The following is a 12153-nucleotide window of genomic DNA, read 5'->3' on the forward strand; positions in this document are numbered from 1 at the left end:
AGATAACATCATGATGGATATGACACAAAGTGAATGAACACACACAGAGACCCACATTTTGTATCCACACAGGATGCTCTTCATTAGCCTGCTAATGAATGTTCCCACAGTGCGTCTAACACACAGACAGGGTGAACATCTGGATGACAGCCAGCTTTGACAATGGCAGCAACAGTGGAGAAAATCCTGGGAGGAGCAGAGAAGGGAAAGTCATTAACCATTTTTCCATTGCAGAGCCAAGAGGGTCTTGACGGGGCCAGAGCTATCTAAAATTTTACAACAAATGTAATTACAAAAAGCACATGGTGCTCATCTGAAACTATGGCACAGATGGCTGCTCATGTCTGTTGGCAGCAACATGCAAGAGGAATGACTACAACTTTATTTAGGGAGAAATTTGATGACAACCATAATGAGTAAGCCCTGATCAGCCATGTTTGATCCTATGGTGGAAACGAGACAAAATGAATAAACTCTTTCGCTTGGTCCAGTTAAAACAAAGTTAATACCAGTACATCCTGTCACTGGGGGAAGCTACAGTTAGGTACAATGAAGGTACACTGCCAAATATGACCAAATTATTAAATTAAAAACCGACTACATCTGTGATTATGCTCATATGCCATGTAGCAATCTCTTATGATATACGGTACTCTTCACCTTCTTTCCCACATCTAAAACATCTTTAAGGTTAGGGTTATCAAAGTTATCAGAGGTCAACAGGAAGCCAGGGGTGGGGAGGAAGAGAGAGAGGAAGGTAAGAGGTAAGGGGGATCTTGAACCTGGAGTCTGTAGGAAGTAGGCTGGACTAACTCAGGTATGTGATTGGGACAATACAGAAAAGCAAGAAATAATGGTATACAAAGGAGAGGGAAAAAAATGTTTCAATAGAAATGAACAGTACTGTTACAATAAACAAACCCACAAAAAGGTCAAAAATCACATCTCTAAGAACTCTTATTTCGAGCTGCCAATCACATCTATACAAAGAAAGAGAATAAAAAAGACATTAAAAGGTTGTGGAACCATAGCAACAATGTAGCAGGCATCTGGGTTTTCTCAGGTCCTTTTTGCTCTTTGGGGGCTACTAAATCTCCCCTCCAGAGCAATAACTTTTAGTTTACAATGACTATAAGAGGGACTAATGCTGCAGAATTTTGAGCAAATTTGGCCTCAGTAAAGCCACAGCTCATAAATTTCCATGTAAGGGTGTACATCACAGTGTTCTTTCTCTCTCCTCTTCTTTTATTTGGTCAAAAGAATGTACCAAAAAATTTAGCTTGAGGACAACCAGTTTCAACTTCAAAGTTCATTTTCAGAGTGATGGGAAAAGTGCCGGGGGTCACCTTTACAGCACAGAATATAGCACACATTCCTCAGCTAACAATAGATTTAACCTAATGTCAAAAAGAAAGGAACAACAGTTTGCATGCCCAACATCTGCCTTAATGAGTATGAACAGGTCAAACATAATGCTGTGTAAAACTACCCCAACTTGAATTATCCCTATCTGGCATCTTTCCAGAGACTCTGCAGTCATTAAACTTATTTTTTTAAAAAGCACCCTGGATGCGCCTGTTTTTAAGATTTACAGACTCATATCTAACCTAAATCTACTCTTTATAGGATAAGAAATTAAGAGGGTCACCCATCTGCAACTAAGATGCTTCTTGACCTCTACAGAGCACTTTGACAACTTCCAGTCAGGATTTGGCCTTCATCACAGACGTTTACAGCTCTAATTAATGTGGTTAATGACATTTGGCTGAACACTGAATCTGGGCAGAAAAATCAGTCCTTGTATTATTAGACTTTAGACCTACCTTTGACATGGTAGACCATACTATATTGCTACATACAGGCTGGAAAACTGAGCTGGACTTTCTGACATGGTCCTTAATTGGTTTAGGACATATATGCAGGATAAGAATTACGCTGATTCCATTGGAAACTTTGTATTTTAAAAAAAGTTAACATGTCGACATATGGTGTTCCCCAAGGGTTCATCCTAAGCCCCCTTTTGTTCAGCCTTAACATGCTACCCTTAGGCAAAATTTTTGTAGGATGACAGAATTGCCTACATTATGTGGTCTACAATCAAAACTTGCATCGCCCTTTTATTTGTTGATTACAGTCCTATTGACTCACCATGTCAGTGTATAACACAATTTAGTGACGGATGCAGCAGCACTACCTTCAACTAAACAGATTCTTGTGTTTGAGAACAATAATAGTGAGAGACAGAGTTACTGCCCACCTTGAATCTCTCTCTCTGTAGACCAAAACCTAGGCCAGAAAGTTTGATGTAATATTTGATGCTGATCAAATCAAAATGCTGATGCTGATCAAAAGCTTATCCATGCATTTACAGCATCTTGAGTTAGCTGGACTGCTGTAATAGTCTTTTGCAGCAGCGTATGCACAAAAACTAAGAAACATGATCGACTTAAAGTACTTTTGCCGGTCAAAAAGGCACTCAATGGCTTGGGACCAAAATACATTTCTGGCCAGCTGACCCCATATCTGTTCACAGAGTGAGAACAAAAAAATGAAGAAGAAAAATGAAGCATCATTCATGTATTACGCTGCATATAACTGGAGCAAACTCCCAGAAGATCTCAGTCATACCTCACCTCTGAGCAGTTTTAAATCCAGGCTCAACACTTCAACGTTCTGCTCTGCCTATGAGTTATAATTTTATGTCCTCTAATCAATCTGCATTTATATCTATATATTTTTGATTTTATGTTCTATGTACACTATTGCCCCTTTTGTGGCCTTTTTTTATAGGACTGTCTTATACTTTTCATGCCTTTTATTTTCATAAATGATTGTTCTACTCTCCATTGAATGCACTTTATGCTCTTTTATGGAAAGCATATTGTATTACCCCTGTGTATGAAATGTGCTACATAAATAAAGTTGTCTTGCCTTGCCTTGCTTGTCAGCTTTACAAGAAGCAAGGGACCAAAAGATGTCTAGTCCTCTGCGCTAGATTTAATGACTGTGGTTTTTCTCCAAAGACAGGGTCTGAAAGAGTTGTCCACATGATGAAAACACAAAAGAAACAAAACCAGCTTCCATGAAACAAGCAAGAGTCCTCATAACAACAAAGAGTGCCACACATGAAAAGCAGAATAATGTTTCCTGAAGCAGAAAATGGGTCATGCACGAATGTCTTGTGGGTTCACATATGACAAGAGTACACATTCTGAATCCCAGGATGAGATAATTTCTAAAATTTGGGCCCTCTTACGGGTCCAACAGTCTACAACACTGTCTTTTAACATCTGATCAGTTGGTTATGTACTCAAGAATGTACTCAACAGTCTCTATGTGGACTGCAACAGAGAACAAAGGAGATTTGCTGGCCATGGGATAATGATATTAAATACTAACAATGGAGAGTGTGCTATAACACGAAGCATCAGACACCCTGCCAGTCAAATATCCTTTGTTCTGTCCAAAGGTCTATTCCAGTTCCCATATGCTCACTTCTCCATATGTCCCACGATCAGAGCTTAGCAGCCCCCAGCAAACACACACACACACACACACACACACACACTCCAGCCTCATCCCCTAATCTGCCCCTCTAAGTGACATTTAATGCATCATCCACGTGAACAAAAGCGTACACCCCGCCCACCAACTCTGCCCCCACTCCACACACACACACACCCACACACACACACACACACACACACACACACACACACTTACAACACACAAGTGTATCAATTATTTGGTTTGAGTCAAATCTATGGGCAACAGCTGAGGCCTGAATAACATTCATTCTAAATAAGCTTTCGAGCCCTTTCAGTCACACCCTATCACTGAATAAACTATTGTAAATACCGCACATATCTATGACAGAAATGTTTATTCTAACATGTTAAATATATATATATATATTTCGAATAAAAAATATCTTTAAAAATGATTTATATTGGATTTTTGTTTTGCTGGATAGTATATGGTAGAAGGCATCAAGAATGATGGCACAGAGAAAGGATGGCATAAAATAAAATTCATGAGCCAGACATGATGGACCTGACAACATGAATTATTTTACTGGACAGCTGCGGCACCAGAAAACCTTTTTAGTCCAGTATAGTTGTATTCTAATGCACAAAGTTAAATATATTATGTGATCACGAGACTGGGGTTATACTGGACAACTTGTGAACATGCACAACTGTATAAATATGAAGCAGGTAATTGCTTAAAATGGGTACACATCTTCTGCAAGCCGTCCCTGGATAAACAAAGGTTAAAAATGTGCTAAATAGTAGATTTTGTTTTACAACACAAGAGGGATTACTCTGCCATTCAGCACTGTACCACAGAATAAAAAGGCTAATGTAAATAACTTACTTCAAAAGAGCTTGGCTGGATATTTTTTTTAGTAGAGAACAGAAGAGTGGAAAATCATTGGTATTGTGTTGTCTCCCTTGGTTAGATTGTCTGGATGATTTCTGCAATAACGTGGGGGAAATGGGCAGCTTGCCAGCCTAAACAATATAAAGTAAGCAGGCACTCATAAAAGCATAGGCACATGCATAACATACTGTATCTCCACAATAAAAAAACAAAAACACAGCACATATGCAAACATAAACCAGCACACAAACAAGATAACAGCACTCACACAGGCAAACAAACAAACATGTACAACATTGTTTACTTGCGGCTTATTTACTTATGTGTATTTGTCTGCCAGCCATCTAATCAGTCTGACCCGTCCAGACTGATATAAGTCTAACTAATCCCCCATCCCATCTCTGTAAATACTGTACATTACTATACTAAAGCTCAAAAGCCTTTTGTTTCCTTGGGTTTATAATATTACTGTCAGTAAAATGGTTTCAATCCAGGAATTTAAATTATGGAATTGAAATTAGTCTGCCAGACCATGGGTAATGGTACTGAGTCCAGACTAGTGAAATGAATGCTTATTAGAATTTCAGTGTGTGCTAATGGAAAGGGTACAGAGGCGGCAGTCACACTGACTCAGACTGAGACGAGGCCTTTGCGCACCTGTTCTTGTCTTTGTGCAGTGGGTGCCAGTGGGAGACAGAGCAGCAAAACCTTGCACAAAACGTCATTTAACTGATTCATTACACAGATTGTTTTTCTGGTGAAACTGTAGAAACTTATTTACATTTCAGCGTCACTAAATTGCAATGCAAGAGTGTAGTGTAGTGTTTAACTGAAGTCACAGAAACTCAGCGGGTGAGTTTTTACTGTCCATAGACCTGCATGAATTGTAATATCAAAGAGGAAAAGTTCAATTTTGATATTTATATTTTGCTGGGCATAGATTATCGTTGCACTGTATTGATTTAGGAAACCAGACCCATCCTGCCAAACTTATCACGAGGCCTACTCACTTGAGTTGAGGCACTCCCATTAACCATAATGGAAAAACAGGGTGGAATAAATCTGTACAAATTCAAAAAAATATGATTTTGTCTTGAGTTTATGCAGGAGATGCACATCTAGGTTATGAATGTCTTAATCCAGTGTAACCACCTCCAAGTAAAATGCACATTCACCACAAACTCACACCTTATTAGTAAGACCCATAAAGTCACATTTTCTTCCAGGCTATGGAAATACTGACAGCTTCCCTGGTGTCAGGAGACGGGGTTACTATCAAATCCTTTAGCTGAACTGTCCCTGGATCTCCCCTCTGAGCTCAGTCACTGTTTATAACTGCTCTCTTTCACAGTGGAAAGTATTCCTTCCCTCTTGCCAGCCAACCCGACAGACAGAGATAGACAGACACACACACTGGGAGACAGATAGTCCAGGCCCTAATGATGAGGGATTGTCCGTTCTGATGATGATAACCTGAACAAAATCTGACTATGGCTAAATGGAAATGTACTGTAGGTGCCATGCACATGTACGCACACACACACACAGACACACATGCACAAAAAACACAGACATACACAGAGGTGTTTGGGTCAAGTCTGGGTCAACTAAAGAGAGGCAACTGAGAAGCTAAGTATTATGTTGCCACAGGGAAATATACACATACTTCAAAGAGACTAATCCATCCCTTGATAGTGTACAGATCAGCTGCTGTTAATGGTTCCTTTTACCCTCCACCCCACGGTTAAGGATGAAACTCGAGTCACTGAATGGAAAGCTGTTCAACCATTTTCCAAAATAAAGCAGCTCCAAGTTTGTTTTTAGTGTTGGGGCTACAATTTATTTCTCCCAAAGGGCATTTAATCCATGGCGACACTAATGTTTTTCCTTTGACACATCTCCTGTAACGGATTTCTTCCATAATGTTGGCTGGGTGTATCATGTCCTCATTTGAGGCATAACATTTTCATCTCATAAGGCCTGGTAGCTTCTGACTTGAATGATGGGTTGTAGGCATGGCTCATTCAAAGCACATTCATTATATCAACCTCAGTGTCATAACACAGACTTCATGGGATAATCAATTATGAATGATTTCTTTATTTCTCACCACTTTTGTGCACCCATGACCACACAAACATAGACAAAACCATGAAACAAACACACACTCAACCTCCCCCCCCCCACACCCCCACCCCACACACACACACACACACACACACACAACAAGCACCACATATTTGAAGCATTGAGTAGACTTCTGTGCCTTCTTTCAAACAATACTTTACTCTTTACTTCCTTCCTCTCTAGCGCAAAGCAGCTGTTCTGTGTTGACGGCAGAAAGAGAGGGAAAGATAAACACTGAGAGCAACAAGGAGACTGAGACAGAAGCAAACAACAGAAAAGAGTGTGCAAGAGGTCAAGGAGGGCAGACAGGATGATAGTGAAAGATGGAGAAAAGGCGAGAGACAGAGAGTGAGTGAGTGAGAAAGAGAGAGAAAACGTAACAAATTAATTCAATTCCACCTCAACCCAGTGTCATGTTTAACCGTGTTCAGCCAGTTAACAGAGTTTAACCGAGTGTAAGATGTATTTGCCTGTGTGTGTGTGTGTGTGTGTGTGTGTGTGTGCCTCCCATCCCAGCCCGTAATGTTGGTGACCCAGGACAGAGCTTTAGTATCAGCAGGGTCTCAAGGGGAGATCAAAGCATCTGCTCCTTTCACCACACTCTGGGCAAGGAGCAAACGTCAATACTCCCCCGCCCTCTGCAGCACACACCTCTTCTCTCTTTCTGTCTCGGCTACCACCATCTCTTTATTTTCCTGTCCTTACATCATTTCAGTTCACCCTTCATTCACAACCCACTCCTTATTGCATTATCATCTCTTTTTCCTCCATCTTATTATTTTTCATGTTATATTGTGTTTCTGGTGATCGCCATTAGACTAATCAGATAGCCGCAACAAACCCTAACTACACTCAATTTAACCTGATAAACACGCCTGTCAACCTCCAGCTACAATGCATAAGGATGACAATGCAGGCTAGACCCAGTTCATGGAAGTTTTTTACCGCTGCTTTTCTAAACTCCCAGTGTTGAGAGGGTCTTTGGCAAAAATGCTCTGGCACCCAGGAAGTAATGAGTTTTACAATCCTTGCAGTATACAAAATTAATGTGTTTTATCTACCATGAGAAGAAATATTTCATAGAGATTAGGGATTAGGGCTTCTTCAATGCCAATACCAATACTGAGTACCACCACCAATTGTGCTATGAATTGGGAAAATCAAGACATTTTTCCTCTATAACTGTTACTGGGATATACTCTCTGATATAAGCTTACTCCATTTTAGCCCAGTATTTGCACCAACACTGGCATCAGTATCAGTGTATGGAATAAACTGCTACATTAGCATAAACAGGGACCGCCTACAGCAACTCAATCTGCATCAACAGCATCCAAAAACATGTCACAATATTGGACTTGCTGTGATGCAGCGACCAATTATGACAAAAGATGTTGCCAAAACAAAAACGAGGAAGTCGCGGATTACCACTTCAGATTCTCCACGGAGATTTTGAGCAGAGAAAAGAGCGCTCCTGTCAAGCTGCTGTTTACTACTCACCGGTTTGACCGAGCAGCCCGGCGCTCCCGCTGTGTGCGTCCTGCCCGGTGTCCGGCTCGTTTCCGTTTGGGTGACATCCGCCACCAGCTCTGACCTGATTATGACAACGACCAGCCAGCGACCTGAGTGTCGGCCCAAGGCAGCGTGAAATTAATTTCTCTTGATTCCCTTTGTTATGTAAACGCACTTGATTCTGGCAATTATTTTAATGGGGAGAGGAAGCGTTAATGAAAAAAAAAAAAAAAAAAAAAAAAAAAAAACACTTATATTGCTGTAAGTGTTTAAGTGGCACTCGTAATTAAGTTTAAAGTGATCATATCGTGCTTTTTTTGGATTTTAGGATTCCTTCAGTAAAGGGAAGGTTTTTGTTCATTGGAAGGGTGAAAATGGAGATCAAAAGAACATTGGAATGGACACAGTTTAGGTGTGTGTGTGTGTGTGTGTGTGTGTGTGTGTGTGTGTGTGTGTGTGTGTGTGTGTGTGTGTGTGTGTGTGGGTTGGTTGGTTGTTTGGTTGGTTGGGGGAGTGGGGTTGGTAAGGGCATAAAAAGATGTAAAGATGTGACTTCCATAAGAGGCCAGGTGTGCAGGTACATCACTTGGTAATAACCTTAATTTCATTACACACACTGCACGTATTCAGTGTTTTCTCTCTCACACACACATGCATGTCTGACAGAAAACTGCCATCTTGCACCATGTCTCTGGAATAGCCTATAATGTTGTGACAACTCTGAAATGTCAAGTAAGTGTCCAAGGGGCTGGGGGTGACAGATGTGCCTTGGAAACGTTTCATATTATTTTGAATCCAGTGTGGGTTTGCACCATTTTACATTTTCCTCCTCTTTCTTCCCCTCTTTTATGACTCCCATGTCTGAAAATGATACAAAGTGCCAGAAAGAAAGAATGAACGCTCAGTGGGCTTATTATGTGCCAGCTGCACCTTTGAATACATTCAATGAGGGTGGAAAATAATTCACTACATCCCTCTAGTGGCTGATTACTGCCATTACAATTAATCCGTCTGTATAGCCCATTGGTTCCAAAGTCTGTGCATGAGTGCAAGGACACATCCTGTTTTTAGTGGCTTTGAGCCAAAATGCTTTACAACCACTGTGTATAATCCTCCTCACTCTCCAATAACAGATGGCATTACATATTAGTGCTTCTCATATTGCTAAATGTTGTCTGGTTTGGACAGCCACACCCCTCAAAACAACATCATAACCAGCTGCTCACACACATTGAAATCTTTCACACATGCATGAACAAAGCACATAGTCCTTGTCTTAACCTGCGGGTCAGGCAGTCAGAACAGATGTTAGATAAGGGAGTACACCTACACGCTCTCCGCTTCAAACAATGTAAGGAGGCCTATAATTCTCCAATCCATATTGTGCACACAGACAGATGTGACCATGTGGAGAAAATCAAAACTGTGAGATCAGAGAACATATTTTCATCTTTTGAGATGAGCTGTATGCTTGAGGTCACACCATCAGTTAGTGCACACATCTGTTCATTTCCCCAGCTGTTCACTAACCTGCCAATACAAAAAAATATATAAGGTCAGATATCAACTTTATTGTATCTGCAGAGAAATAATAATCTCAGACATTACAGCAGCATCACAAAGGGAATAAGCAGTACATGAAAACAGCAGCAAACAGCAGCTTGTGAAATAAAAATATATCATACACACAGAATTTTGGGAGAAGAAACACTTCATACATATCAACCCAATACAGAAAAAGCACACCAAACACATCACTGTGAGCTACAAAAAGAAAGGAAGAAAGAATCATACAATTAATCCATACACGCAATTAAGTGAGAGCCATCTGCATTCAACAAACAAAAACCTGGAACGAGTACATAGTTTTGATTGAACTGAGAACCATGTAGGCTAAATCATCAGATTTTGTGCTTATTCCATGTTTATGTCAGTTGAGTCTAGGCAGTTTGCACCTCAATTAACCCTCGCTAATTTTGCACCTTTAAAATTTAATTCAGAAGGAAACATACTGTGCTGAAGTATGGGATGAGTTGGCAGCAGATGCAGGCAAATGATTCACATTAATAGCTTTACTGATAGGAGAACAAAAGAGTTTGTATTTCCGTTCAACCTGCACTGTGAGCGAAGTCTGCTGTGATTTTTAGAGCACATCTTCAAGCAGACTGTTACGTAAAACACCTCCTGGAGAGAGAGGATTCTCATGTTGGCACTGATGACCTTCCTGGCAGGGTGGATACGATGTAAAATGTGTGGATTGTGGGAATTTGCTTGGTGCCCAAAAACCTCTGAGTGTCTGATGTATCCAGGAGCACAGACTCTGTACATGCACAGGACTTCAAGGTGTGAATATGCGACTACCTCCTCTACATTCGTGCAGTGGGTTGCAGTGTGTGGTAGTGCTCTGTTGGTGTGGATTTGAAAATCATCTCCTTTGGCTTGTGTGTGAGTGTGTGTGTGTGTGTGTGTTATTTTGTTTGTTCTTATTAATACTGAGGGGCATTGAGGGAAATCCACAATTGTTGAGGATGATATAACAGTATCTATTGGTTGGGTGTAATCTAGGACATAGGACAAGGCAATGGCAATGATGAGCATGGTGAGTGGTTAATTGTGTCAAAGGCTACACTCCACCTCTGATGTTATGAATCCCGATCACTAAGTCATAACCCACACATGCAGCACTTTCTCTGATAAAACAGGAACATTAATATCTAATCGTGAAGTGACCTTCACTGAGAAGTGTGTAGGTTTTTTCCTCTCCACTGGTTGTCCATATGGCAGTCACTGCCCACACTTAGCAGCACCAACTGACACAGTGCATTCAACTTTCAGCTTCAGATTTTATAACTGTGGTTTCACAACATCTGTGTCCTTATATTCCTGTTCCATCCCAATCCCCAGAAAAACAGAACCTCAAGTTGATCCACTGTAAAGGAATGAGCTCAACAACGAAATGAGGGAGCAAAAGCAAATATAACCCACAAACAAATAATCAGTTTCCTCTGTCTGAATCATTTTTTCCTGTAATGATTCATGGGATGTAGCAGAAATGTCATCTGTAACAAAACCCAAGATACATATCATAAACAAATATTAGCATTAAGCTTTGATTTAAAGTGCATGTATTCATTCCAAAACTGAATTTGCAAGAGCAGCCATATTATTTTTTGGTTTATAATTGAGAAGTGGGGCTGGTGGGGTGCAATGTTGCAAGAAGAGATGAAATTCAAATATCATATTGTACATAAGGACTGCCAACAAATTATTTGTTTGATTGTGGACTTAAGCTTTAACTTAATCAATCAACATCAGCACACATAATGACTAAAGACCAACAGAGACTTGATGGGACTTGAGGTTAAAAATAACACTGGCCTGCTGTTGGATTATAACATCAGGATGATGATGTCTGCTCTCAAAGCAGATTGATGAAATAGGGCCAGAATACTGGACTCAATCTGCCTCATGAGCAGAAGAACCAGCATGAAAGCACTGGTCAACATTTCTTCACCTTTAAAGGTTTTTTTTTTTTTTTTGTCTTGTCAACATGTGCACAAAGTATGGAATTATGAGTTCAGGCATCACATCAAAAATATTGATCACAAATCTGGGTCAACAGGTGAAACAAGTTATCAATAGTCAATGCAAAAACAGTCCTGACATTGCTTACCCAACAGATGCACATGGAGGAATAATGAGCTATGAACAAGAAAAAAGTAGTCAGTGTTTCCATGACTACATTTTTTTTCTGGTCATAACTCTTCTACGCGGTATGAATACACACAGTGAGGTAGAGACAAGCAGGAAAAACATGCCAACTGGCTGCAAAATTGCTCATCGATTGCCACACTCATAGATTTCCAACCCCAGCCACATATTTTAGATCAGCAGTGAACCAAATCTAAAAATCAATGTTGCATGACATGACATAAAGTACAGTGACTATTTGGCTGCCTCCACTGGCAATCTAGCTACAACTTGTAACTTTGTAAGTTAAGTGTAAATGGAAATTTGAAACATCAAAAGTCATGCAGAAACACTGGTAGCAACACAAATCTGCGAGTTTGGATGGGTTTTTCATATGGAAGCAAAGAATATGCAGGTAATGTGAGTATTCATTGAAAAAAT

At 40.2% G+C, this 12153-nt stretch overlaps 1 protein-coding gene across 1 annotated transcript in view; it reads right to left on the bottom strand.

Moving 5' to 3' along the window:
• The window catches only part of pdlim5a (PDZ and LIM domain 5a), a 103188-nt gene extending 95122 nt beyond the window's left edge, over positions 1-8066 (bottom strand). Inside the window, exon 1 of the mRNA XM_030059841.1 lies at positions 8011-8066. The gene's annotated coding sequence lies outside the window, so the exon portion shown is untranslated. The remainder of the gene's footprint in view (positions 1-8010) is intronic.
• Between the last annotated feature and the right edge of the window lie 4087 nt (positions 8067-12153).

This window comes from Myripristis murdjan, chromosome 9, assembly GCF_902150065.1.
Source record: "Myripristis murdjan chromosome 9, fMyrMur1.1, whole genome shotgun sequence".
In the NCBI taxonomy this organism is placed as follows: Eukaryota; Metazoa; Chordata; class Actinopteri; order Holocentriformes; family Holocentridae; genus Myripristis; species Myripristis murdjan.